Source organism: Microtus pennsylvanicus, chromosome 12 (assembly GCF_037038515.1).
Source record: "Microtus pennsylvanicus isolate mMicPen1 chromosome 12, mMicPen1.hap1, whole genome shotgun sequence".
Classification (NCBI taxonomy): Eukaryota; Metazoa; Chordata; class Mammalia; order Rodentia; family Cricetidae; genus Microtus; species Microtus pennsylvanicus.
Genome location: NC_134590.1, coordinates 81,404,127 through 81,430,650, shown reverse-complemented (window position 1 = coordinate 81,430,650; position 26,524 = coordinate 81,404,127). Strand labels below are relative to the sequence as shown.

Genomic DNA, 26,524 nt, shown 5'->3' with positions numbered 1-26,524 from the left:
TTAAAGTGTTGGGAAGTGTGGGAGCAAACTCAGGACCAGGTACAAACACAGTGGGGAGCTCACAGCCGATACGAAGCTCTGCCAGCACGTTAACGTCTCATGTGCGTCAGCGGCTGGGGTGTTTTTGCAGGGACGGATTTGAACATAAATTATACTTGGAGGAAAAACAAAACGAACTTGGACTTTGAAGTTAGACTCGAAAGCTCTCGTGCTCGTATCAGATGGAGGTCTTCCCAGTGGATGACCTTCTGTTGCTCATGGCTCATCTACACGCGTGAACCTAAACTGTTTAACGGTAGAGGCGTGTTAAAACCAGCTTTATGTTTGTGTAGGAAGGTGTTCTTACTATTCAGCCTTAGGATTAAGAAACAGTAGTTCCATATTCCTGAAAATTAGGTTATATACTAATGTGCAAAAAGGCTCGAGATTTTTTTTTTAAAAGGAAAACTATATGACATTGACTGCAAAAGGTATTTTAAAGATCGACAGCGGTACATATAAAATCTTAAAATGGTAAACTTTAAATCGAATGCAAAATAAAGGTATGTATTAGACTATCTTTCTGTATTGGGATATCTATTTTTGTAACCTTTTAATATATAATAAGTTTACGTCCAGAAACATATTTTTCCCCACTTACCTATTATTAAAATAGCTGAAAATTCTAGAAATCACTCAGGAGAGGGAATGAACATGGAAGAAAAGAACAAAAAATTAGGGTGGCTGGCTTTCCTTCTCTCCAAATATGTTAAATTTACAAAATTCAATTAAATCATATAGGTTTTGTTCAATTATTCTTATCATTTATCTTATAAGATAAAGATTTTCAACTGAAATACCTATAGGAATTAATTTTTATTGTGTCAATACATCATCGTGTATATACCCTGGCAATGTGGTTCAAAGAGCTCCTCTAACAGTGAGCCATTCCTCTGTCCTCCATGCGCATGTTCACAGGTTGTGCTTGCCTGTGTTTATTCACTGCACGTGCTCCACCATGAACACACACTCAGAACTAGAAGAGAGTCTCTAAGACACAAGTGCACATGCTCCACCATGAACACACACTCAGAACTAGAAGAGAGTCTCTAAGACACAAGTGCACATGCTCCACCATGAACACACACTCAGAACTAGAAGAGAGTCTCTAAGACACAAGTGCACATGCTCCACCATGAACACACACTCAGAACTAGAAGAGAGTCTCTAAGACACAAGTGCACATGCTCCACCATGAACACACACTCAGAACTAGAAGAGAGTCTCTAAGACACAAGTGCACATGCTCCACCATGAACACGCACTCAGAACTAGAAGAGAGTCTCTAAGACACAAGTGCACATGCACACACCCAAAAAGAATTAGAAAAAGTTTCTTAAACACATGTGCATGCAGACACACATGCTCACACACACACACAAGCAATTATGAGTTTTGATCTACTGTTAATCACTATGATGTGTTTATTTTTAAAAGATTAAAGAGAAAAAGGTCAATTGAGTGTACATTATCAGGTACACAGTTACTAGACTTTAGAAGTCTTGTGAGATTACTAAATTCTTAATGCTTAAGAAAGGAATGGAAATACATTGTGACTGAAGCATTTTTAATCCATTGCTACGCGAGATACACTGTTGTTTTGTTCCCATGTGTGTATGCGTGGTTACGTGTGTGGGTACATGTGTGTATTCAGGTTCATGTACACGTGCATGCATTGTGTGGAGGCCAGAGGTTGATGTTGTGTGTCTTCAACCGCTCTCTACCTTATATTTTTGAGGCAGGGTCTCTCACTTGAACTTCGAGTTCGCAGTTTGAGCTGGTCTCACTAGCCAGTTTGCTCAGAACCTCTGTCTCTGCTTCCCAGTGCTGGGATTATATGGAGCATTTGCTTGGGTGCTGTGGGTCAGAACTACGGGCCGGGCAGTACTTGAGCAGCAGACACCTTATCTGCTGAACCATCTTTCCAGCCCAAGAATGTTCTACTTTAACTATTCTAAATGAGGACAGCCATCATAAATTATGAACCACCCAGTGCCAAGGAATGTTGTGTAAAACTAAACCTGGAACAAAACAGGGCAAGTGCTGTATGCTCTCACCGGCAAGTGGTTAGAATTAGGCAGATCTTCTGATTCAGTTTTCAAGACGATTTTAAATAAGAGTCAAAAACAGATTTTGAGAATTGCTTTCTTTTTCTCCTTTACCTGTGCAAATGTTTTAACTCCATCCAAGTGTGTTAACCCTTGTCACAGGCTCTGGAAAGTCCAGGTCCACTTTATGAACCACTCGCAGGGACTGTTGTTGGTTAAGTAACTAACACAGGAGCCCTTTATTCTACGTACCTCTGTAACCACTATGCTATCATCTTACTATGGCAGAGCAGCTTCCCAGTGCAGCATTAGTGAAGGAGTCAGCGAATCAGTGGTTACAGTTAAGCCAGTGAACCGTTAAAGTGCTACTGAAGTTCTTGTTAAGAGAAGAGTTACATTAGTAGCATCCTTTAACCGTACTGAAGGAAATGGCAGTTAGATCATATATGAACATCATACCGGCACAGGTGAACTCTTGGGCAGTGGCTACTTCGTTTATGTGGATCATCTTATTTTCTATCATCCCTTTGTTTTTGATTGGTTTTCAAAACAGGGTTTCTCTGAGTAGCCCTGGCTGCTCTGGAACTCAGTCTGTAGACCAGGCTGGCCTTGAACTCAGAGATCCACCTGCCTCTGCCTCCCAAATGTGGGATCAAAGGCGTACGCCACCACCACCTGGATAAAACCACTGTTTTTGAAGTGTGCCTATGCCAGTGTAATTGGTAGGTTAGTTTCTGACACACTCATTTCCAATTCTGTTTTCATAAATGAGGTTTTGAATTTCTCTAAGGCCTTAGATGCTGCTGGTCTGTTAGGTAACTATATAACTAGGTACTTTGTAGACAGTGAAATAGTCTGAAAGATGATTTTATGCTTTAGAAAGAATTTTACAAAGAGTTAAAGCTGGGCAGTGGTTGTTAATCCCAGTACTCGGGGTAGAAGCGGATGGAGGCCAGCCTGGTCTACAGAGCCAGTTCTGGGACAGCCAGGGCTACACAGAGAAACCCTGTCTTGGAAAAAAAAATGTGAGTTAACAATCACAGTCCAACTAGAGTCAGATCCTACATACACCTGTAAGAGATTGAAAAAACTTTACATTGAGAAGTATTTTGGATTTATAATACATATCTGGTGTCTTTGTTTAATTTAAAATAAATTAAAATTCACTAATGTTACATTGTGGGTGTTAGTTATGTTTAGAAAAAAACCTAGCAAAACTAAACTCCATATAAACCATGAATGAAATCCATCAGTAGGTATTGAACAGTCTTTTGTTATCAGTATTTTCCCTTTAATTGTCAGCTCTCTCTTCAGTCAGATCATTTTTAGAGGGACTCCACCGTATACACACGTTAACTGTACACACACGTTAACCAAGCCAAGCTCAGAGGCTTTATCTGCATAACCACCTAGGAGATTAAATACTTTCTTTTAAACCAAAGTTAGTAAGTTTACTTTACTTAATATTGTCCAAATATATATCATTGAAATTAACACATGGGCAAGGGTTCATCCACTTGTCAAGCAGGAAGTATTCATGGAGCATGCCTCTGGAACTAAAGTGGCCTTTTAATCAGGTAGAAGATGTCTTCCTCAACCATTCCATTGTCTAAAGTGATCACTTAGTGTGATCAAAAGAAACAGATATTAAACAAATGTATAGTATGCTAATGAGTCTTATTAACTAATTAAAATGTATTTTAGTAAAAAGCTGATTAAATAAGTTTTGTAAGATGGTAGGAAAATGTGTCAATGCTGCATAAATCTTTTCCTGAGTTCTAGCTCCCCTTAGTGGTCAGTGTTAGAATTGACTCGACTGGAGAAAATGCTACTCCTGTAGATAAGTTATAGAGGCGTATTACAGTCTGATGCATGAGCTTACAATTTAAATCGCGTAAACATTTCATGTAAAAGATGTACTGGAGGAAAGTGCTAAATTCTCTTGTAAAATATGGATTTTGTTTGCAAGTCAGTTAATACATTTTCTTGATTCTGAAAGGTGGTATCAGAAAAAGAAACTAATTTTTTTTTTCTGAATTTGAAGACATTTTGAGGCTTTATGAGGTCTCAGAGTAAGAACACTGAGAGTGGTTTCTCTTTTGTTGTTGTTGCTTTTAGTTTTTGAAATAGTTTGTTAATCTATATCTCAGTCTGGTGTTTGACTCATGGCAATCCTCCTGTCTCATCTTCCTGCATGCTGAAATTACAGACATAAGCCACCATTCCTAGCTATTAGAGTAAACCTTTACTAGATATTAAATACCCAATAAAACAAAGAAGTCTCAAATCTATCACCCTTTCAAGTCTGTTGGGAACTTGCAGTGTACCAAGTGCTGTGTGGAATGATTTGTGCACACTTCTCATTTCCTCGTTGCAGTAAACTGTGAGTCAGACTTGTAACTACTTACGAAATACTGATGCACAGAGCTTGAAGAACCTACTAAACGTTATATAATTAGCAAGTTAGGATTTAACTCTGTGTCATTTTTCTCCGTGACCTGAATGCCTAATTCAGTAGCTGCCTCCCTAAGTGACAAGAAGTGAAAAAGTTTGGGGGTGGGAGCGGGTGGGTAGTTTATTTGGTAATGTGCTTGCTGTATAAATGTGAATGTCTAGGACCTGAACTTGGATCCCCAGCACCAACGTAAAAAGTTATGTGGGCAGCATGTGCCTGGTGCTAGGTAGGTAGAGACAAGCAGATCTCTAGAGCTCTCTGGGCAGTCTGCCTGGCCAAATTAGTGAGTGCTGGATTTCAGTGAGAGGCCATGTCTCAGTACAAAAGTAGAGAGTGACTGAAGAAGTCACTTGTTGACCCAGTCCTCACATGTGTGCATGTGTGCACACCACACACACCTCTGTGTATACACACTAAGATAAGTAGAGATTCCTGAATCACAGGAATTTTTAATTGACCATGCTTAGCACTAAATCTCTGAGGAAATCTATATATTAGATTAGTAAAGGTAGTCTTTTAATATTTATGTTAGATCCGAAAATTATTGGACTAATTACTTGGCTTCATTAGACAATGTGAAAGAGAGTTTTAGGATTTATTACTTATCAAAATTCACTTTCCTGAAGGTAAGCTTTTTATATATAAATTGGGGTTAGTTTTTATTTCTGGTCTGAGTTTTCTTGCGAGTGGAAAGCTACTTATATACAAAGCAAACTTTACAGGCAGGACTACCATGTATAAGCTGTGCGGCACTAGAATATGATTTAATTTTGTTGTTGTTATTTTGAAACAGGGTCCCTCTTCATAGCCCTGGCTGTCCTTCTACTCACTCTGTAGATCAGGCTGGCCTTCAGCTCACAGAGATCCACTTGCCTCTGCCTCCCAAGAGTTGGGATTAAAGGTGTGCATTGCCTTGTGATTTATTTTTTATAAAATGTCTGCATATTCAAATATAAAGTGATGGGATTGATATGTACTTTGTAGGTTATTGGGGATTAGAGAAAATGTATACAAAGCATCTAAACTGCTATGAAGGTACAATTCTTTTATACCTTTCTTTTCTAGAGAGTTTGAAAAAGGAACTAGGTTTCTAAGTTAATAATTTCAAATTTTAATTTTTCTTTTATTTATGTGTCCCATAACTTTCAGCCCTCACCTTTAACCTAGAAAATTGATGAAGACTCTTGTAAACTTCTCAGAATATTCTTGTCTTATCACGACTTTTACCTTTGTTTACAACCTCTTCTTACAAACTAAGAAGTGGCTTCTAAAGCGAGTGTGCTGAAACCTCTATACCAGTGTTGTGACCGTCCACAATGTAAGACACGGATACACTTCAAAATATGAGTTTGAATTGCCTTCATTTTGGATTATTTGCCATTCATCTGTCTGTTCTTATTGAAATAAAGAATGCCTAGTACACTATGGTGTTTCCATTGTTAATTTACAATTAATACTTTGTCATGGGAGTTTTTAAAAAATGTGAAAACATTGCAGTTATATTTGGATACTAGTTTATGTTACTGATTACTCTATTAAATTCAGAGCTAATGTATTTGTACATATGGGTTTTAGTTTTAAATAGTGGATGTTTTTACTTCTTTCCAGTCACTGGGTTTTGAGAGAACTGAAAAGTATATCGATGAGCCAGTGTAGGTTGAATTCATTCATTCAACGTACATTTTCTGTGCACGAGACGCTTTGTGAGTAATACACAAATACAGTAGTCAGCCAAGACCTGCGCATGTCTACTGGTAGTGAGGTTTGTGTTTTTCCCTGATACTTTTTTTCTGTGAAATTGGGACAGTCACGTGTCTACAGTATCTCAGTGCTGTCGCTGGAGTGACTCTTTTCTTTCATAGTGAAATGAAATAACATCTCAGCTTTAAACCAAGAGACTTGTGTTTGATGGCGTAGGGTAGCCTGCTCTCAAGCTTAATAATGAGGCTCTGGATAGGGAACTGTGGAGGGCAAGGGGGGAGGAATATCTATGAGGTGTTAAGGAACAACAAAGAAGGTAGAAGCCAGGGAAGACTTCCTGGAATAAGTGGCTACAGAGTTCAGCTTTTTAGAAAAAAATGAAGTTAGGTAAAAGACATTCTAAGCAGAGGGAAGATCTAGCAAAGCCAGTTGGTCAGAGGAGAAGGTAACTGGTAAGAAACAAAAGCAGTGGAGAGAAGCCCTGAGTTCCCCTATTTGTGATCAACAGACATCTACTTTTTTTTTAAACTGTCAACTCAATGAATTTGATAGTGGGATGGTAATTAACCAAGTTGCATGTTCAACTCGGAGATCAGTGGGGGTTGGAAAGTGGCGTTGTGACCAATGAGTCGGGCAGTGTGGCTCCTTAGTGCCTTTTTAAATTTTAGTTTCCTTGATGTTATCTCCTGAAGTTCTTAAAAATGGGTTGAATGGAATGTTTAAGTAGCAATCATGACTTTACTGAAACCTAGGTTCTGAGTACACAGCGTGCACACATGTCCTGCATGCCATCCTACCTTGCTGTGCCGTCCAGTGCTGCCCAAACACCTTGGCCCAGGTTCAAAACTACTGTAAATTGGGCTGGCTCAGTGATTAAGAGCATTGCCTGCTCTTCCAGAGGTCCTGAGTTCAATTCCCAGCAACCACATGGTGGCTCACAACCATCTGTAATGAGGTCTGGTGCCCTCTTCTGGCCTGCAGGCACACATGGAGGCAGAATATTGTATACATAATAAATAAATAAACAAATATTTAAAAAACTCTGTAAATTATGAGCTTCAGTCTTCTGTGTTACAAAGTTCACTGCTTCTGATGAAACATAATAGCCCAATTACAGAAAACATTTTTAATATTTTCCTAATATCATTTCTTACTTGGAAATGTCAGATTAGTATGTCTTTGGATTGTTTAGTGCTAGGATATTTTACTTTAAACAATGCTGTGTGAGTTTTTGCCTGAATTTTAGTTTATTTTTTTTAAAAAGTTCAATGAATTTTGACTTGGAAGTCTGCTCCCATGAATTTCCAACAATTTCTGAAATGACTCTATACATATTTTTATCTTTCTGCACTGCATATTTGTGTGAAGTCGTGTTCTCAGCATTAGCAATTATAAATCAAAATATCTTATCAACTTTGAAAAATGTTGAAGATGCTTTACATCCTGCAGTATAAAACATTCGGCCAATTTAATTTTATTTTAAAGTCAAACAGGCATATCAATCGCTTTAGTAATTAAATTTGCTTTCTTATGTACATGGAGAAATTAAATGTATATCAAAGTGATTTTAAAGAAATAATTTTTCTCCGGAAATGTTTGATTGGTGTACCTAGTTTTATCTGTATTTCTGGGGTAATGTAAAATTTTGGTGGGGAGGGAAAAATGAAAAAAAAAAAAGCTTAAGAAACCCCTTCCTAGCTCAGCTGTCGTCAGGCTTATCCAACAGCCCCTCACTTTCATTGCTCTACCAATTTATGGAAGTAGATCTCAGACACTAGCATCTCCATCTTCTTTGTGAATAGAGGCTGCTCCAACACTTTCAGCTTAAAGCACGGCATATGTCAGCAGGTGGTCTGCAGAGAAGTAAATTGGTGTTGCTGTTGTGAGCAGAGCCCACTTCTAGTGGATCTCTGAAGTTAAAAATTGGCCATTTTGAGTCCTGGCTAGCAGATTTAAGGCTGCTTTAATTTGCAGCAGGAAGGCACTGTTGCTACACTATGAGTACTTTGCAGCTGGATTTTTCCAAATTTTATCCTAGTTGGTTGTATGGGGATTCATCTCTAGTGACAGTAGTTGTTCCTTACACAGAAAGTTCATTATGTAAATATACAAGTATCCATAATTGTTCACACATTTCTTGAGCTTTTATTAAATGAATACCAAATAGCAGATTCTTGCTAATTAATGAGACTGTAATAATTTTAAAGATGTCTCTAGGTATTCTATTAGCTGGGCAGAGATACAGGCAACCTAAGATAAAGTTTAGGATGCTATATGTGCCTATATCGAGTACCTAGCCCAGTCTTGGTGTGGTAGGGAGGCTCTCTATTGAAAGTGATATAAGTAAACCTAAGGGATAAAAATTTTATAACCTTTTATCTGTAACTTAAAAATTTAAACTCTTCACATAAAGTTATTTTATTTGAAAGATTTCTTTGAAACTCAATTTGGTGGCCAGATTTGGACTGGAAATGAGGTTTATTCGTTGTATTTAACTTTCATAGAGTGAATGCTTTTTCATTCTATTATAGAAATATTAGTATGCTTGAATGTGGGAGTGTTTTGTCGTGTGTAGGGAGGCACTGTATCTGAAATTCTCTCAGAGGAATACTTGAGGGGACTGAATAGCTTGAGCAGAGTTCTGGAGGCAGCAGAGACTATTGCTCTCACGTGCAGCAGCATGTATATCATGTGCTTGCTTTTCATGGCTATAGTGACTTAGAGACATTTACTTGAATTGCATAATAAATAATTGAAAAAATTACTATATCATTACTCTGAGCCTACTAATTTACACGGCATACATGATGATTAAGAATGGGAGGAGTTTATGCATGTATGGGCATGTGAATATGGAAGTTCATGTACTTGTTTATATATGTGCCATGTGACATTCAGAGGTTGACATCTTGTATCATTTCTTAACCACTCTCCATCATACCTTTTGAAACAGGGTCTTTTACTGAATCCAGAGTTCATGGTTTTGGCCACACTGGCTGGCCAAAGAGTCTCAAGGATCTGCCTATGTCTCTGCCTCCTACCCCAAGCCAACTTTGGGGTTATAGATACTATAGATATGAACTGCTACATTTAATTTGTATGTTGGTACTGAGGATCTGTATTAGTTAAGATTCTTTAGAGGAAAAGAACTGATTGAATGAATATATATACACATTCAGTTCATGAGATTGGATATCTCAGCTGGTCTTCAGTGTATGCTGGAATCCTGAAGAAGTTGGTGCTTATGCCAGTGAAGGAATCAATTTGCCATCAAGAGTAAGGCAAAGAGCAAAGGTATCCTTCTTCCATGTCCTGATTAGGCTGTACCGAAAGGTGTATACAGTAGGTTTCATCCCAGGCCCACCGTTTGTTAGTACAGTAGTTAATTCTGACTATAGACATGTCCATTTTGCAGAAAACGGGAAGTTTGCATCACTTGTACACATGATTCAAATCCATGCCTGACTGAGCTCAGAGTCTTGCTTTCCCCATTTTCTAAGGCTTTCCCAATGTTTCCCCTTAGTTACTCTTAGTCTTAAGGAAGCAGGGCACTTATCTCCAAAGACCTGGAAAATATATATGAAGTAACACAAAACACAGCTCTTCCTGGATCTCACTTCCTGTGAACTGAAAGGGAAGGCAGTTTGAGTACAACAATATTTTAATAGATTCTTATTGTATTTATTTTTTGTAGCTTTTTTAAAAACTTTTTAATATATTTTTTTAATTTATTATGTATACAGTATTCTCTCTGCGTGTATGCCTGCAGGCCAGAAGAGGGCGCCAGACCTTCTTACAGATGGTTTTGAGCCATCATGTGGTTGCTGGGAATTGAATTCAGGACCTTTGGAAGAGCAGGCAATGCTCTTAACTGCTGAGCCATCTCTCCAGCCCCTTACTGTATTTCTTTGAAGATAAAAATAAAACAGATTTCTGGGAGTTATGGAAAACACCATGGCCTTTTACTTCCTTGTTTCTATCAACTAAATAATAGCCTAAACTTTAACATTTATGCTGCAATGAATTTGATGGCCTGTGATTTGTGTAGTTATTATTGAGCCATGGTAGTAGAGTGTAGTGTCTTGTAAATTGCCAGGACCACTTAGATTATTATTCTTGTTTCCTGCTAACTGCACTTAAATGTCTTTAATGAAAGAGAGATGTGACTGAAGTTGATTTCTGTTTCATTTTTTACCAAGCTGGAGGGAGGATGCTACTAAACAAGGCAGTCAGCTATTCAAACAAACCTCTAATGCTCCTCGGAAATGTTTGAAAGCAGCAGTACATTTGAACAACTTTACATGTCTGTTCATAGAAACTCAGCCATGAGAGACCCATGACATGGAAGTTGTTAAGAGTCTTCACGAGGCCTTCCCCCATGGAAGCTGTTAGAGAGCGGACATTGGCAATCACTTTACCTTAGGGTCCTGATGGCACGTCACACTTTTAATAGAGAGCTGCCTTCACTTGCCTCTTTGTATCCGCTCAGCACTCTGTAAGTGAAACACCCCTCATCTTACCAGCTGTAAAGCTGGTCTCTCTGGTGTTCTGCCATGCCAGCCACCTTGGAAGACTGGTACTGAGGTCTTCTGCATGATTCTTTGCTCAAAGACAGCAATAAAGTAAATTATAAAAGACAAACCAGAAATATCAAAGCTTAAACAAATTTTAATTTTTTCTATCTTAGTCCTTTTTGTAAAAACTGTATTTTCAATTGAAATAGAATGATATCACTTGCCCCTCTCTTTTGTACCTCCAACCCTACCCATGTCCTCTTTGAGAGTGGGAGACTTGGTAGCCTCTTCTTCTTTGATTATTGTTGTTACATACATATATATGCATGCGTGTGCACAAATATGTAAAACAAGTGCACTGGGTCCAGTTTTGGTTTTGTGTGTATATGGTTTGAGGGCTGATCTCTCTGCATTGGACAGTAGCAAGTGGGCATACTCCTGGAGAGGGTAGTTCTCCTTCTCCCAGTATTCAGTATTTGCCTCCCCTTTCCAGATTAGCATATCCATTGCTGCTGCCATTCTGATCTTGTCTGTGCAGCCATTTCTAGGAGAGACTTTTTCACAGCAGACTCTCTGGTAGACCTGCTCGCACAGTCTTTCCCTGAGCCTAGCTATAGGTTGTTCAGCTCTTTATTAGACCAGTCTGTACCCCGCCCAGCGGGTCAGTTATTCCAAGGTCCCGAAGAGGTGCTATTTGAAAAAGACTATTCTCTTCTCAATTTGTCAAGGTCTCTCTTTATTAGCGAAATGGTTGTGGCTTATATAGACCTTGGATGAGGAATTTGGCTTGGGATGGGGGCAGGGGCTTGGCAAGGGCAAGAAGGGACCTTGCGGGGCAGCAGAGGTCACAAGTCGACACACCTAGTGTTCTCTATGCAAGCAGAGTCATTCCTTACGTGATTCACAAATAATTCTCTAGATAGTTGGAATGTGGGGCGGGTTCCATTAACAGATAGTTCTCAAGATAGTTGGGTGTGGGGCGGGTTCCGCTAACAAGTAGTTCTCAAGATAGTTGGGTGTGGGGCTTCCCGCAAACATCCTTAGGACAATAGTCCGTGCTATAATTTTTGGGAAAATGGCTCCTGCCCTGCTATAATCTTTGGGAAAATGGCTCCTGACACCAATCAGGTGCCTTAGGCAGGCAAAGTGAAACAAATGCAACATCTTTACATAATTAAACAAATGCAGAACAAACAAAAGTAATATACTTTTACACAATTAAAGTAATATTCTGCAGCATAAATTAATATAACACATCTTTGCCTAGTTAAAAATAACATTCCACAGCAGTTTACAATAAAAATTATTTTGGAAGAACTCTTAATATACATTGACCTTCTGGATTCAACCAACCATTGATAGTAAATCCTTAGGAGGAAAATTGTTCTTGAACTCAACATATACATACATTTTTGTTATTGTTCTTTAAATAATATAATATTACTATGACCTAAATGGCGTATACATTATTTTAGGTGTTACGCGTATTCTAGATGTAATTAATACAGGAAGATGTGTATAGGTTATATACAGCTACTATACCATTTGTCTTTAGTATATGTACAGCCGTGTGTGTTTTCCTCAATGACGCTCCATCTTACTGCTCTCTCAGTCTCTTACTGAACTTGGAGTTCATCAGTTTGGTGAGGTTGAGTAGCCTGAGCTTCAGGGATTGGCTGCCTCAGATTTACAGAGATCCACTTGCCTCAGTTTCCCCGCATGCACCCGCCACCATACTGATTCTCTGTAACTAAAAATCAAGCTTACTAGTGGAGTTTGAGTCAGTAGCGCTCTGTTGCAACTTCAGCCAAAAGGTCTTAGTACAGCTTTCTTCTTGCTTTATCTTTTCTTTCGGAATTGTAACTTTGATTTTATAACCCTTGAATGTTTCTTCTTCTCTTGATGACAAGGTGAATTTAGAAATAAAGCAATCAGTAAAATAACTATTTTAAGGATCTTTTCTTCCCTTTTGAAAATAAGGGAAAAATTAGAAAAATGGTCAAACGACATGAAATTGGTATAGAATTCTCATTAGATCACTAGAAATCAAAGGAGTTACTTATTTCATATCAAACTTCTCCAATTAGTATATTCAACAATATATGCCTTCTTGCCTTTTATTTGTGATATTTTCTGAAGTTTAATTTTGTTCCTTTGACACTTTATTCTTTTAAAATTGAAAAAAAAAAGGGACAAACTCCTCGTAACAGAAGCTCTTGTGCATAAAGACAATGAGTGAATGTTTTGTTTTTTAACCTTGTTATACCTGGTATTATGAAATTGATTGTGCATCTACTCACTAGACATTGGAGATCAAACAAGACAAAGTTTTAGCCTACAGGGAGTTTTAGTCCAGTCAGGGAGACAGACGGGTACAAACAGAAAACAGCAGTAAAGCTAGCAGTGAGTGAGAGAAAGGTCTGTGCAGGGAGACAGGAGTGTCCACGCTTATGCAGCCGTGTGGAAGCCTTTAGGAAGGTGACGTGCAGACTGCAACTCCAGAGCCTTTACAAGTTGTGTCCGTCAGAGAACATGGAGAGAAATGGTCTAGGGTGAGGGCAAGGGGATCAGGACCAGTGTAAGAACAGAGCTTAACCGCTGCAGAGTCATACACAGCCTGGATGAGCAGGAGGAATTGAAGCTACGATAAAGAGCAGCGTGGTGGATGGCCGTGTATGGACGTTATCCCAGAGCTGCGGGTTCATCAAAACATATTGTTCTGCTTGTGCCCTGTGAGGTTCTGATTCCGCATTGCAGTAAGATGCCAGGAGCCATGGAAAAGTTGTAAGCAGAGAGATACGGTTGGACTTGTGTTTTGAAAGATCAGTTTTTAGCTTTCAGATGTGTTAGATGTATTTTTTTTATATAAATGGATGTGTGTCTGTGTATAGCTATGTGTGATTGGTACCTGAGGAAGACAGAGGCTTTGGCTACCTTGAGTTGGAGTTGTAAGCGGTTGTGAGCCATGTGGGGTGGGTGCTGGGAACTGAACTACAGTCCTCTGCAAGAGAGTGTGTGCTGTTAACTACTGAGCAACCCTCTAGCCCTTCTCAGATTTTTCTGATTGTGACTCAAAATAAAAAGACGTTGCCAGGCCCCATTGCATAGTCATGTGATCTCAGCTACTGGGAGGCTGAGACTGGCCAGGATAAATTCAATATGAATTCAAGGTTAGTTCAAGTTGCACAGTGAGATCGTGTCTCAAAATAGGATGTAAAACGAGGGCTGGGGATGGCATGGGGGCTCAGTGGTAGGCACTAGCCTGCTTAGCATGGGTGAGGCCTTAGGTTTAACCACCAGTACAATGGTTAATCTCAGTTATAATTGTATGAGTTCTAGAATCGTCAGGGAGATGGACCACTGGGCATGCTCATGGGGGATTATCTTTAAAAAATGATTATTTTTGCTGGACGGTGGTAGTACACGCTTTTAATCCCAGCACTCAGGAGGCAGAGGCAGGTGGATCTCTGAGTTCAAGGCCAGCCTGGTCTATAGAGTCAGTTCCAGGACAGAGAGGGCTACACAGAGAAACCCTGTCTCAAAAAAAGAAAAAACAAATTACTTTGTTGTTGGGGGAACATTGAGTAACTCACTACGTAGGTCTGTTGGCCTCAAACTTGCAGAGCAGTCTTCCTTTTCTTCCTAAATGCTGGGATTAAAGGCAGTGTGTGCTACATGCTGGACCGTATGTTTAACGTGAGTGTGTGCATGCGTACACACATGCATGTGCTCTTGTCCCAAGTCAGAGGACCATTTGAGGGAAAAGTTTCTGTTCTGTCACTCTGGGATCCAGGGGTGAAACTCAGTCCTTATCTTGCTGGCCCTGTGGGGATTCTCTTGATTAGGGTAATTGAGCTGGGAAGACCCACTCTTAGTGGGCTGGGATCTCAGACTGTATAAAAAGTCAAAGAGAAGCTGACCCCGACTGTATTTGTCTCCCTCTGCTTCCTGGAGTGCCTGCTGCTGCTCTCCCTGTGGTGAACGTGGAGCTGGGAACTACACTAAACCGTGCCTCTATAAGTTGCTTTTCTCCATCTCCAAAACTGCAACAAAAAGAGAACAGGCATATTTTTTTTTTTGAAGAGAAAAAGTCCCCAAATTCTAAGATGTAACTCTAATAGCAGAATTGAGGAGAGTGTTTCTAACTCTGACTTTGTTAGCATTGAGCATCCAATCACACCAGCTACGTGATAGCCTTATCCCAGAGAATGGATGCTGTGGTTTTTAGGTGTATATGTTATTGCTCATTTTAAAAGTAAACTATGTATGTAGCCATGGATTTTAATGGAATGATTTCATTCTCAGTAGTGCTGCTCTGTTGAATCGTGGTTAATATCATTTGATAATGTCTTGGCCTAAGTATTAATCCTAACCATGACTTGAGTTGTACATTTTAAGTGTAATATGCAGAAAAGCAATCTTGGAAGGATAGAAAATAAAGAGTAAACATGAATATAGTTTTTTTTTTCTGCCTTCCTTAATGTATACTTTGATAGCAGAATGGTACAGCTCGTCCATAGTGAAGAAAGTCTTTCTGGAGCCACCATTTGCTGTAATGCTGTTTAGAGTGTTATAACCACTTGATGGCACCCTTTGATTTGGTACCAAGCTCATTAGCGGCCGCTCAGTTCAGGATAGTATTTGCAATGAAATAACACATAAGAGCTAAAGAGACTGCAAGGTATCTGGTTAATGTAGAGATGAAATGAATGCAACAGCAAGGCTAAGCTTCCCTGACCCTTCATGAGAGAATAGATGAAAAAAGGAAGAATAAGCTATTGTGCCAAAGGGAGATGATGAAATTCAAGATCCACACACGTAATCTCTGGCTCAGCCTCTGAGATGTTAATCCCTAGGTAGAATTATTTGAGCTATAGATTGCAATTTATCATCAAAATGGCATTGTGTCAAACAATACTTTTTTATATGTGTGATGTTTAGAACTACCTAATTTTAATATAGAATGATTCACAGAGCGCTGGCTAATATTTAAGTAGCAACTCCTTAAGGTTGTGATGGGGGAATGGAGTACAGCGGTTTCTTTATATCAAAACACAATTGTGTTTTGGAGGGAGGGCTTTTAGGAACCTTTTGCTTTTCTGTTAGTGACAGTTTTGTTTTGGTACCAAGAGAAAAGGATTATTAAGGCATGCCTACCGTTCGGTGGTTTAGAATTGCTCTCTTCTGCACACTAAGGGTATTTTTATAGCGATAGCATAAATGTGTTCTGACGCTGCTTAAAATACTCTGGCTAAAGAATTTCTCTGCACTTGTCCAATATTTGTAGGTTTCTTCCTCGAGCCACCCACTGTGCCCGATAGAGAAGGTTGTTGTAATCAGTGTTTGTGATGTTTTGTTCTTTATAACCAAGCTCTCCTCATTCAGAACACAACTTAGGGAAGGCTCGGGAGGGCGCGGTGTGATGGTCGTCAGCCGCAGCCGTGCTCTGGAGCTCTGTTCCAGGATCCGGAAGCGTCATGTTCCACTGCACACATTCTCATGCAGCTTCAGTGTGTTTATCCAGAGCTGCTTTTGTCTTCTTTTAATTAGGGAAAATGATTGTTTTTGTTTTATTACTCAGAAATAATTTTATTTTACTTTTACATGCTGTGTACTTATTTCTGCAGTACTACATACAGCTTTGGCAACTAAAAAAACCCTGTATTTAAATCTACAGCTAATAGAGCTTACCATTCCGCTACCTTCCTTACTCCCAGCCGGTGCCAAAGGCGCACTGTGGCCCTCTTGGAGATGGTAGATGTAGTGTAGGTGTGTATAATACCACTCACTCAGACACGTGGAAGTCGCCTCTGACTGGTGCTGAGGAGAATGGAGGGATTGATTGTGAAAAGTCCTTGTTCTGTGAAGGTGGCCTGGATTTGTCATCTATATGCATTCATTCCCTTCCTTCCTGCTTCCTCCTCCTCCCTTCCATCCTCCCTCTTTTGTTTTTCAGCCTGGGAGAATCACACTGTGTACATGATAGGTGGGCCCACAACCACTGAGCTATGTCTCCAATAGCTACCTTCTTTAATTGACCATAAAGAGTTGAGCCTAAGGTCCCGAGTCACACCTACAGAGACTGAAACTTATGCATGTATGAGAAACTTCACTGTCTGTCCCTCACCATATCAAATTACTAAAAAGAGACAATATGGGTTAGTCCTTTACTCCCATTATAAAAATGCTCTAGGAGACTGAGTAGCCATCCATTCCAAATTACTTCTGTCAACAAAGGAATGTACACTGGAGAGACAGCTGCATGTGTGTATGTGGTATGTACGTGTGTGTGTGATGTGTGTGTCATATGTCTGTGTTCTAGTCGGGGGTGTGTGAATGTGTGTGTGCAATGAGAAAGGCCTCAGGGCTTTTAACTTAATACTCATACTTAATTTAGAAAATTGCTTCATCCGTTTCTGTAATTAAGTTGATGTTTTAATTTAAATACTACTATGAAAGTTGGTAGTCTTAAATTCTAAGTGTTTTTAAATGCAACTTTCTCAACCATGTACCCTTCTTCCACTCAAAAGACCACTCTGTTTTCTTTTTCTCAGGACAGAGATTGTCTCAGATACACACGACTTTGTGGTGTTCATAGGTGTGACCCTGGATTTTACTCTTAACTCTGCACAATCATTTTAGAAGATAGCTGCCAAAGTCAAGACTGCCATAACCTTTTAAGCATGCCTCCTGGTTCCACACAGAGTGCCAATGCATGCATCTTCCAACCCACTGCACCGACAGTCTCATAGCCAATGCCAAATACAGTGTTCCAGCCGGGTGCCTTTCAGCACACACAAAACTGGTCAGTGTCCAACTTTCTCCAACCACCCACACTAAATCTGAAACCTCGTGATGCTGTCATAGACGCCTGCAGGGTAGCACTCCTGAAAATTGTAAGAAACTTTCGGTTGTTAACGCTACTAGGAAAGACATTCCTCTCTGTTGCCAGTTACCTGAAGCTTATTTGCTTTCTGAGCTCCCCCTTCCGTGTGCCGTGCAGTGGCAACGAGCATAGTTGAGTCGGAAAAGGTATTTTATACTTCTTTGTCACCCTGCACCTTCATGGTTCCAGTGGGTTAGTCTGGGGACAGGTCCCAGTGGCTGCTTGTCTTTACTATAGCAACAGTGTGTGTTTTTAATGACTGACCTTTACTCCGCAGTGTCTTGGGACATTGAATTAAATAAGTGAAGAAACTGCCTCTTGGCTTGGTTTGTATTGGTGGAGGAGAACAAGCAGAGTGGTTTATCAGCTTGCTGAAAATGCCAGAGTGGAGTTCAGGGACACTTTGTAGCACAAAGGGTTTTTGTTTGTTTGGTTTTTAAAATAATGTGTAGGTGGTTTTATGCGCTTTTTAAAAAAAGCACACTTTGAAACAAAGTTGAATTCTGGCAATAACCAGTGTCATCTTAATAATACTTTCTTAAATTTTCATTGCAGTGTGTGTGTGTGTGTGTGTGTGTGTGTGTGTGTGTGAGAGAGAGAGAGGGAGAGAGAGAATGTGTGTGTGAGTGTGTGTGTGTGTGTGTGTGTGTGTGTGTGTGAGAGAGAGAGAGAGAGAGAGAGGGAGAGAGAGAATGTGTGTGTGAGTGTGTGTGTGTGTGTGAGTGTGTGTGTGTGTATATGTGTGAGTGTGTGTGAGTGTGTATGTGTGTGAGTGTGTGTATGTGTGTGTGAGAGTGTGTGTGTGTGAGTGTGTGTGTGTGAGTGTGTATGTGTGGGTATGTGTGTGTGTGTGAGTGTGTGTGTGAGAGTGTGTGTGTGTGAGTGTGTGTGTGTGTGTGTGTGTGAGTATGTGTGTGTGTGTGAGTGTGTGTGTGTGAGTGTGTGTGTGTGTGAGAGTGTGTGTGTGTATGTGTGTGTGTGAGTGTGTGTGTGTGTGTGTGTGTGAGTGTGTGCTGCTGTATGTGTATAGAGGTCCGAAGGCAGACTTGAGGAAGTCAGCTCTCTTTCCTCCACTTCAGTGTCTGGGATCCTATGTGGGTTGTTGGGCCTTTCTTACACACTGAGCTGTCTCTCTGATTCCTCCCCTATTTAAAGTTGTGTTTATTACTTATCCGCTTGTTGGTAGCATTTTTAAACAGTAAATATTTAGAATATTATAATTTTACAGAAATGTTAGTCTATCTAAACATCAAGTTTAATTAAAAGAACTAAGTGCCTCTCTTACACACACTTGTGTTAGGCTGTGATTTTAGGGATCACACACGTCACATGCTGTGGTTTCTACATGTGTGTGTGTGTGAGAGAGTATAGTAGATTTCCATTTAAAAAGCAAGGTTTAACATGTTTCGCTTTAATTCTTGTTACTTGTCTCTGTTTTAGTTTTACAGGTACATTAAATGTTTCCAAATGAGACATAAATGAAATGCCTTGTTTTATAGATGTGTCTGTGCCATCATTAGGTGAGCACAGCCATGCAATTGCCTCCTGTGTTTTATCTTGAACTCATTGCTTTGAAATACATTCGTTGCAGTAATACACTGAAAAACAATGCTGTAGTGCACCGTTGTTTCCTGTAAATTAGAGCTCACCCTCGTGCTGGGCTCCAGCGCGAGAACTAGTTTCCTTGTGTAGACATGGGTTTCTAGATAAGAATAATCGGAAATTTTGAGCTTAAATGAGGCTTAGAAATCATTAAGTTCTCTCTCATTTTGCTGATAAACTAAGGTGTCATGATCTAGAAACTAAGCTAACTATCACTCATTTCTTTGTTCCTACTCTGAGGGTCTGGCTACCAACTTTAAGTATTATATACGTGATAATCTGATTTTTAGATATTTGCTCTTGTATCTCTTTAAATAAAACGTAGTTCCACTAACTTAGAAAACTAGGATTTGATATTTTCTTGAAAAAAGTCATGTTATAGCCAAAGATTTTTACATAAAGATCAATTTTATGTGGTAGGTTATTTGATAGTATTTAAATAAAATCTCACAGACTTAAACACCCGATAACACCTGCATTATCTATTTAGACCCAGTGTACTAGATCACCTGTGTATTTTAGTCACACACTAACATGACAGTCTCACTTAATTATAAGTTACGCTAATATTTTTGGATAATCAGTTTATGGAATCATGTTATAATTTAGTTTCATTTTAAAATTATATGATTTACTGTTTTAATCCTATAATTGTGTGAAAATATGAATTTAAACATTTAACAAATAACTTGATAAGTTTATCAAGATATTTGTTAATCAACAAAGTTGTTTCAATTAAAATTAATTAAAATGTTTAACAGTAAAATTTTAATAAAATTTTGTTTTGTATTGCTAGATAGCCATCTTGTTTTGGTAATTGAAATATACAGACTTATGTTTATTATATAACAAAATTAAAACATAGAAATATTTAGTCAAGAATGTTCTTTAATAGTTTGGTCCTTGTTTAAATATCTAAATTAGAGACCGTTTTAAAATAGGATTATTTCAATGTTAAATTGTAAGTTTCTGTCTCAGTATTCAAACAAGAATACTCAGTACCTATGGTTGTTCTCTGTACATTTCTAACTAGTTAGAATTTGCTCTGGAAGCCTTTGACTTGAGATTTCTAACCTTCTTACTGCAGTCTGTCCACAGCATTGGGCACTTTGATACGTGGGGTTAAATTGTATTGACTCGACCTACACGTTCTACTTCAAGCACATTGCTTTGGTTCTCTGCATATACTTTTACAGTTGCCAATTGATACAGTCATTTAAGTACTACGTACGCTGCTGTCTGAGCCAGTTTAAAGACTAGGACGTGCCTTTCCAGTTCTGTGAGCTACAGAATGATTACATCTTAACATGAGATTTGCCCCTGAAAACCCAGTGTCTTACAGCCCAGTTCATTTGTGATTTCTATACACTTCTCATGTATTTACTTACTTAATGATGTAGCTCTTATGTATAATTTGTACCCTCAGAACAGAGCTCAGTGAGTGTCTTAAAGATGAATTTGTCATTAATATCCTATACTTGTGGCTTTTCTTTTAAGTTGACTTTAATTTTTCAAATGATGGTCTTGCATCTCTGCTAATTTGAAGCAGCTATATAAAAGCGTTTTTTGTCACTTTACAAACTGCAGCAAAAACATTATGCATTTATAAATATCCAATAAATGTCCAGTTTCATTCTTAGTAAACTCAGAGTGACATATTTAAACTCTGCTGCCTACAGCTTTCTTCGTCTTATGCCTACAATGTGAGGCATTTGTTGTGCCAGAGTCTGTGAATTAGATTTGCAAGGAATAATGTACACAATAAAATTGATAGCTGTGATTCTGTCATACAACCAACTTAGTGACTGGAAATATTCAAAAGGAGAATTATTCTTACCTTAATAAAATGACTTATTTTACTTTAGCATTTTCCTGTTTGTTTGAACATGCACATGTTTGAGTTTTAGGGTGCTGTTTGTTCACATTTAGAGAAATTTAGTTAGCATTATTCTCCTTATTTTAAAATGTGCACCATGCCTGTCCTTTTCAGACTTATTTTTACAAGTGTTTATAGGACAGATTTTTTCTTCTAAGTATAAAAATATTTGTTAACACAAGTTTTACAATGGTTGAGTTCTCCTCAGGCACTGGCAAGTTCTTTCACGAGTGCGAGCCATAGAGGTCTCCATTTCTGCTGAGGTGACTCTGAGGTTAGAATTCATGCCAGTGATAGCTTGACTCAGTGAAAATCTACAGGGCTTCAGATTATTAGACAAAACCAATCCTTCATTCAGGCTTTTGCAAGGACAGTTCTTGTGGCAAGGTTCAGAGTTGAGTGTAGAGGCAGTTTTCAGTGCAGACATGTCAACAAGCAGATCATATAAAATGAAAGTGATGACTGGGGGGTGACAAAATGAAATAAAGTTAACGGCAGCCACCTGAAATTGCTCAATTTATCTTGGTAGGAAGGCTGAGAAGAATGAGTCTAAACTGGCAGGGATACTGTGTAAATAATGACTCCTTATACATGCGAGCCACTCACAAAAGGGGAAATACAAAAGACTAGATTGCCTTGTTTGTTTTTTATTTTTCACTGGGAGAAAAAAGTAGGAGAAGGCTATAATTTAGGTCTGATAGAAAGGAATGGGAGCTGCCAAACTGTTAGGGAGGAGGGAAAATGAGGGAAAAAGAGTCTGTGGAGTTAGCACTAGGTTTGAAGTTCTTGTAACTTTTTATACAAGTTCATCTGCCCATCAGTATTTCTTAGCCTTGCTCCACACCTGAGTTCCATTCCTTATCTAATTCTTTCTTTGTGAGTTGCTTTCATTAGCACTTTAGGGGTAAAATGGAGACTTGAGAACTGACCCCAGACTCCAACGGTCTCCTCTGTTCTCTAGTTGGTGGTTTCTACGTAATAAGTCAAAGCATGTTTTCCTACACATCTGGATTTTCCTCCCTGCGTGTTGGTGGACCTGGTGAGGGCAGATCTCGAGTGCCCACAGTGTAGTCAGTCGCAGGGGCTTACATTAGATTACTGGCTTTGACTGCCCTCGACTTTTAAATCAAGCAGGAATTGCAAGAATCTAAATTGCCTTAACTGCTATTTCTTGACGGGCAGACAAAGAATTTTAATTTATAAAATGACTTTATAACGATCATGAAAGGATAGATAGCATTGATATTTCTCTGTGACTGTGCTTGTATTGTACCAGATTTCCAAAAGAATGCTTTTTTTTTTATAAACATGCACTTGAAATATGAATTATCAGTGGCTATGAGTCTGGCTAAATTTGGGTGTCCAGATACCCTAAGCTTGGGAGAACTCTTTTTGTAACTATTATAGGATTTTATTTCGTAAGGTCTTTGCATATTTAAGTATTTTTAAATTGTGATTATTTTCCCATATTTAAAATGAAATCTCAGCCTACTTTACTATTCTACCAAAATTTTATTTGTTTTTCCATCAAAGTACATAAATCCACGAAACCTGTTTTGGATAATCATAATATGTTCATAGTCTCTGAGTTGAACAGACTCTTCACTTCCCACTGAAATGTTTTTTATTGTTTGTGAGCCTAAACAGGAATAAACTCTTTTTTAACCATATGTGTATTTAAATAAGCAACACTTCATATCTTTTCCGTATAAAGTGAAATATTTCCTTAACGCTAACACAACCCTAGTCACTTCTCTGCCAAAGCAAACAGAAGAATGAATGCTTTATTAATCATCCGTAACTAACGTGTATACACAGAGAAGAAAATCAAACCTGTTTTTGACAAGAACCTTTTGATGGAATTAGCAAAAGAGGGAAAAAAAAAGAGAGCTGCCCCTCTTCCCCTGAAGAGGCTTTCAGCATGGGTCAGGCTCTCGCCATTTGTGAACTTGAAGGTTACGTCTTTATTTTTCCTGCTGCACACAAATGGTAACAAATCAAAACCATGGAAGAACTTTAAATAAAAAGCAGCATTCTCCTGCCTCTGCTCTTCCTTGCTCCTTCAGCCCCACTCCATTGATGTGTAGCTTTTCTTACCTGCTTGATTCAGTTCTAAGGATTCCTCCTTGATTCTGGTTCTATATTTTATATATATAATGATTTAGTAACTTAAGATAACAGTTATTGAATTTCTCATTCAGGTTGCACATGCCTGCCTAGAATCATTTCAGAAATGAAAATAGGTCACAAGTAGGTGTTCTCTGATAATTCCTTTAATCCACCTTCTTTCTTCATAGGATTCCTCCGGGGTTCAGGATTGGTCCATCGTTGAGCTCCATTGCTCCCAGTCCAACCTTACCTGCAATGCTATCTCACCTTTTACGCCTGTTCTGATTCCTTCACTAATTTCCCCTTGTTAAAGTCTACTTTATATGTATACTTTGGTGTTTCTTTGTTATTAAAGTTTGAGTTAGTGTAGAGTCAGATTAGGGAAACCTTGTATTTCTTCAACTGTCAAATGCATGAGCTGGCTGGATATAGTGGCACATGCAGATAGTTCGAGCTCTTGAGAGGTCCAGGCACTAGGACTGTGAGACCGTCCTGGACTACCCACGGAGCCCTGGAAGAAGACAAACAGCACCTACAAAACTAAACTTGTGTAGGCTCAAGCAGTTACTTCTGCTTTGCCTTGCTTTTGTTTTTCCCCTGTGGGTCAGTGGTCTTTGATAAAAAGTAGATTTCCTACCCTTCTTTGTGGATAGTTGCTTGGCTTAAGAATTTTGACTTTAAAAAGCTGAAAGAATAGACAAATAGAACAGATTTGATTTTATGTGCTAACATATTTACCCTTTTCTTAAAGGACTATTAAAAGTAACAGAAATGAGTTCTTTTACGTTCAACTTTTCTGCCCTTCTGCCCCTTCCTGGCTCATCCGGGCCTGCCTCCTCTGTTCTCGCCATACCGCTTCAACATAATTCGTCCCTCCAGCCATCTTTTCCTAGGAGATAATCTCAATTTAAAATGGTAATCAGGATAAAAATGGAACTCGGCATTTAATTTTAGAACGAATCGTTTACTAGAATATATCAATTACTTCAGAGATTCCTGTACTGATTTTAGTCCATCTTAGACAGCTTGTTTGGGGCCCTGCCTGGAAATGATCATGAAACTCTGTGACTGCCTAAGCCCAAGTCTTTCTTCTCAGCATTTTATGAATTGGGTTTGTTAGCACGTCCTGTGTCTCTGTGGTTAGGTTAGGATGCCTGTCTTCCCAGGAGGCACACTGGGTTGTGGGTCATCCGCACGTGTAGACAGAAGGTAATCCAGAGTGGGAGAGGCTTTGCCTTCTGAGACAGCCTAACTGCTCTGATGAGCTGGCATCTCCCTTCGTGTGGAGGGAGATTTCCTGTTTTCTGCCCAGTCAACTAAAAAATAAACAAGTTTGTGTGTTTACCTCCTTCCCAGTCAGTCTCTATGGGAGCCGGAGGTTTCACCCTTTTTACAGAGTGTAAGAAACAGTAGACTGGTAACTGTGTCTTTATGGAATATTCATTTTCATGTCATTGTACTATAGCATGCCTGCTTTTAGATGGAGTAAGAATACTATTTTCTGTGTGTCACTGTCTCTAGGGTATTCTTCAATTAATATTTTAGTAAAAATGATAAAGGTTTTGTCATTGAAATCACATGACCATAGAACATTTTCTTTCTCTATATTTTTTCGTGTGTAGGGCATTTAAAAAAATCTTCTAAAGGCAAATGAAGTATTTCTAAACAATAAAACAAAAACCGTCCCAAAAAATGCTAAAGCCCACACCTGCTTTGTGTCTCAGAAATTTGAAGCTATTTTTAAAAACACAGAAGGCAGTGGCTGTGAAATCAGAAGCTGCCACTGAAGCTACCCATGCTGTTTCCATGAACCAAAAATGGTCCAGGACTAGTAGAAGATAGTAAGTAGGGCTTGGGGAAATAAAAACCTTCAATATGTGGCTAGCTGCTGTCGTGCTTCAGGGAGAAATGGCTGACTAAGAACAAATATTTTCTTTTAAGAAGTTTTATATAAACTTGAATTTTTCTTAAAATTCATGAACATCATATTAAAACAGGAAAAATGAAAATTCTATTTAAAAATTTTATTATTAGTCTTAAAATTTAACTTTATTTTTATAATTCCAAAGTAAGAATGCCCTTGTTTTAGAAACTAATTTAGAAATAGAAGTTTAATTGAAGAAGTAATAGGTGGACATAGTTTTCCTTTAAAAAGTTAATGCGAAGGAGTAAAGTAATTCTACCTCCCAGTCTTGTTCTCTTTCCTCAGGGAGCTTAGCAGGGTTCTCGTGTCTGTCTCCGGAAGTGCGTGTTACCTTTCCACACATAGTAAGAGCAGAGTAATCTGTGCCTTTTCATTTTGCCATACACACTGGTAGTTTCTTAACTATACTGGAGCCATACTATAAAAGTTTTATTGTCTTCTTTTTTCCTCTTATAAAACTTACAGGTTATTAGGGTTTTTAAATACAGGTTTTTCAGTCTTAAATGCGTCCTAGTTTCTCTAGAGCGCAGTGCAGCTCTGTGTGCCCAACTCGTGGGCCACAGCCCTCTTCAGCACACTCGCCTCTCTGAGCACTGAAAAGTCGTTGCTTTGGGGAGCCCCTCCCTCTACCCCCTCCCCCATCTCTCCCTCCCCCCCCCCTCTTTCAGTTTTGAAGAACAGGCAGAGACAGATCTTTCTCCTTTCTCTTTTAAGTTTTCTCCTCTCAAGAAACAAAGTCACCTACCTTTAAAAGAAATCTGGGAGACAGAAACACACTGATTTATTTTTCCTACCCCCTGGTAGATTTTGGATCCCTGTGAAAGAGTTCTGTGCTCATCTTTTAAAAAACAAACCTTTAAAACAAAAAACAAACCTTTAAACAAAACTCAAGCATAAGAAAACCTAGCGCAGTGTCGTCATCTTTTTTTTGGTCTCTACCATGAACTTGACTACTAAAATATGAACACATCAGCGTCAAAAACACTTTTCTGTTTATTTTCAAAAGAAGCGCTTACCCCTGCTTACAGCTTCCGACTCTGAGCTACGTGTGGCTTTTCCGTCAAATCGTTTTTTGCATGCAGTAACCTGGTAGTAGTTGTTATTGCTTGAATTAAAGTCTGAGCACCAATAGCATACTGGGCACCACACCAACACATCCCAGCCCCACAGGCACAGTATGATTGACAGCTACTCTCAGAGAATGGTAGTAGTTGTATAACAGCAAAAGAAACTGGCTTGGACTTTTTAATCAACAGTTACCTTGACGTAACTTGCTAGATAATATCCTCCAAGTCAAGTCTGAGGCTTTAGCTTTCAAAAGCAGGACCTTCATAAGGTCCTTACCTTCAAGAATAAATTGCCATGCCTGT

At 38.9% G+C, this 26,524-nt stretch overlaps 1 protein-coding gene across 12 annotated transcripts in view; it reads left to right on the top strand.

Annotated features, from left to right (window-relative positions):
- Ehbp1 (EH domain binding protein 1) overlaps positions 1-26,524 on the top strand; it is a 255,213-nt gene that overhangs the window by 49,806 nt on the left and 178,883 nt on the right. The window lies entirely within an intron of this gene.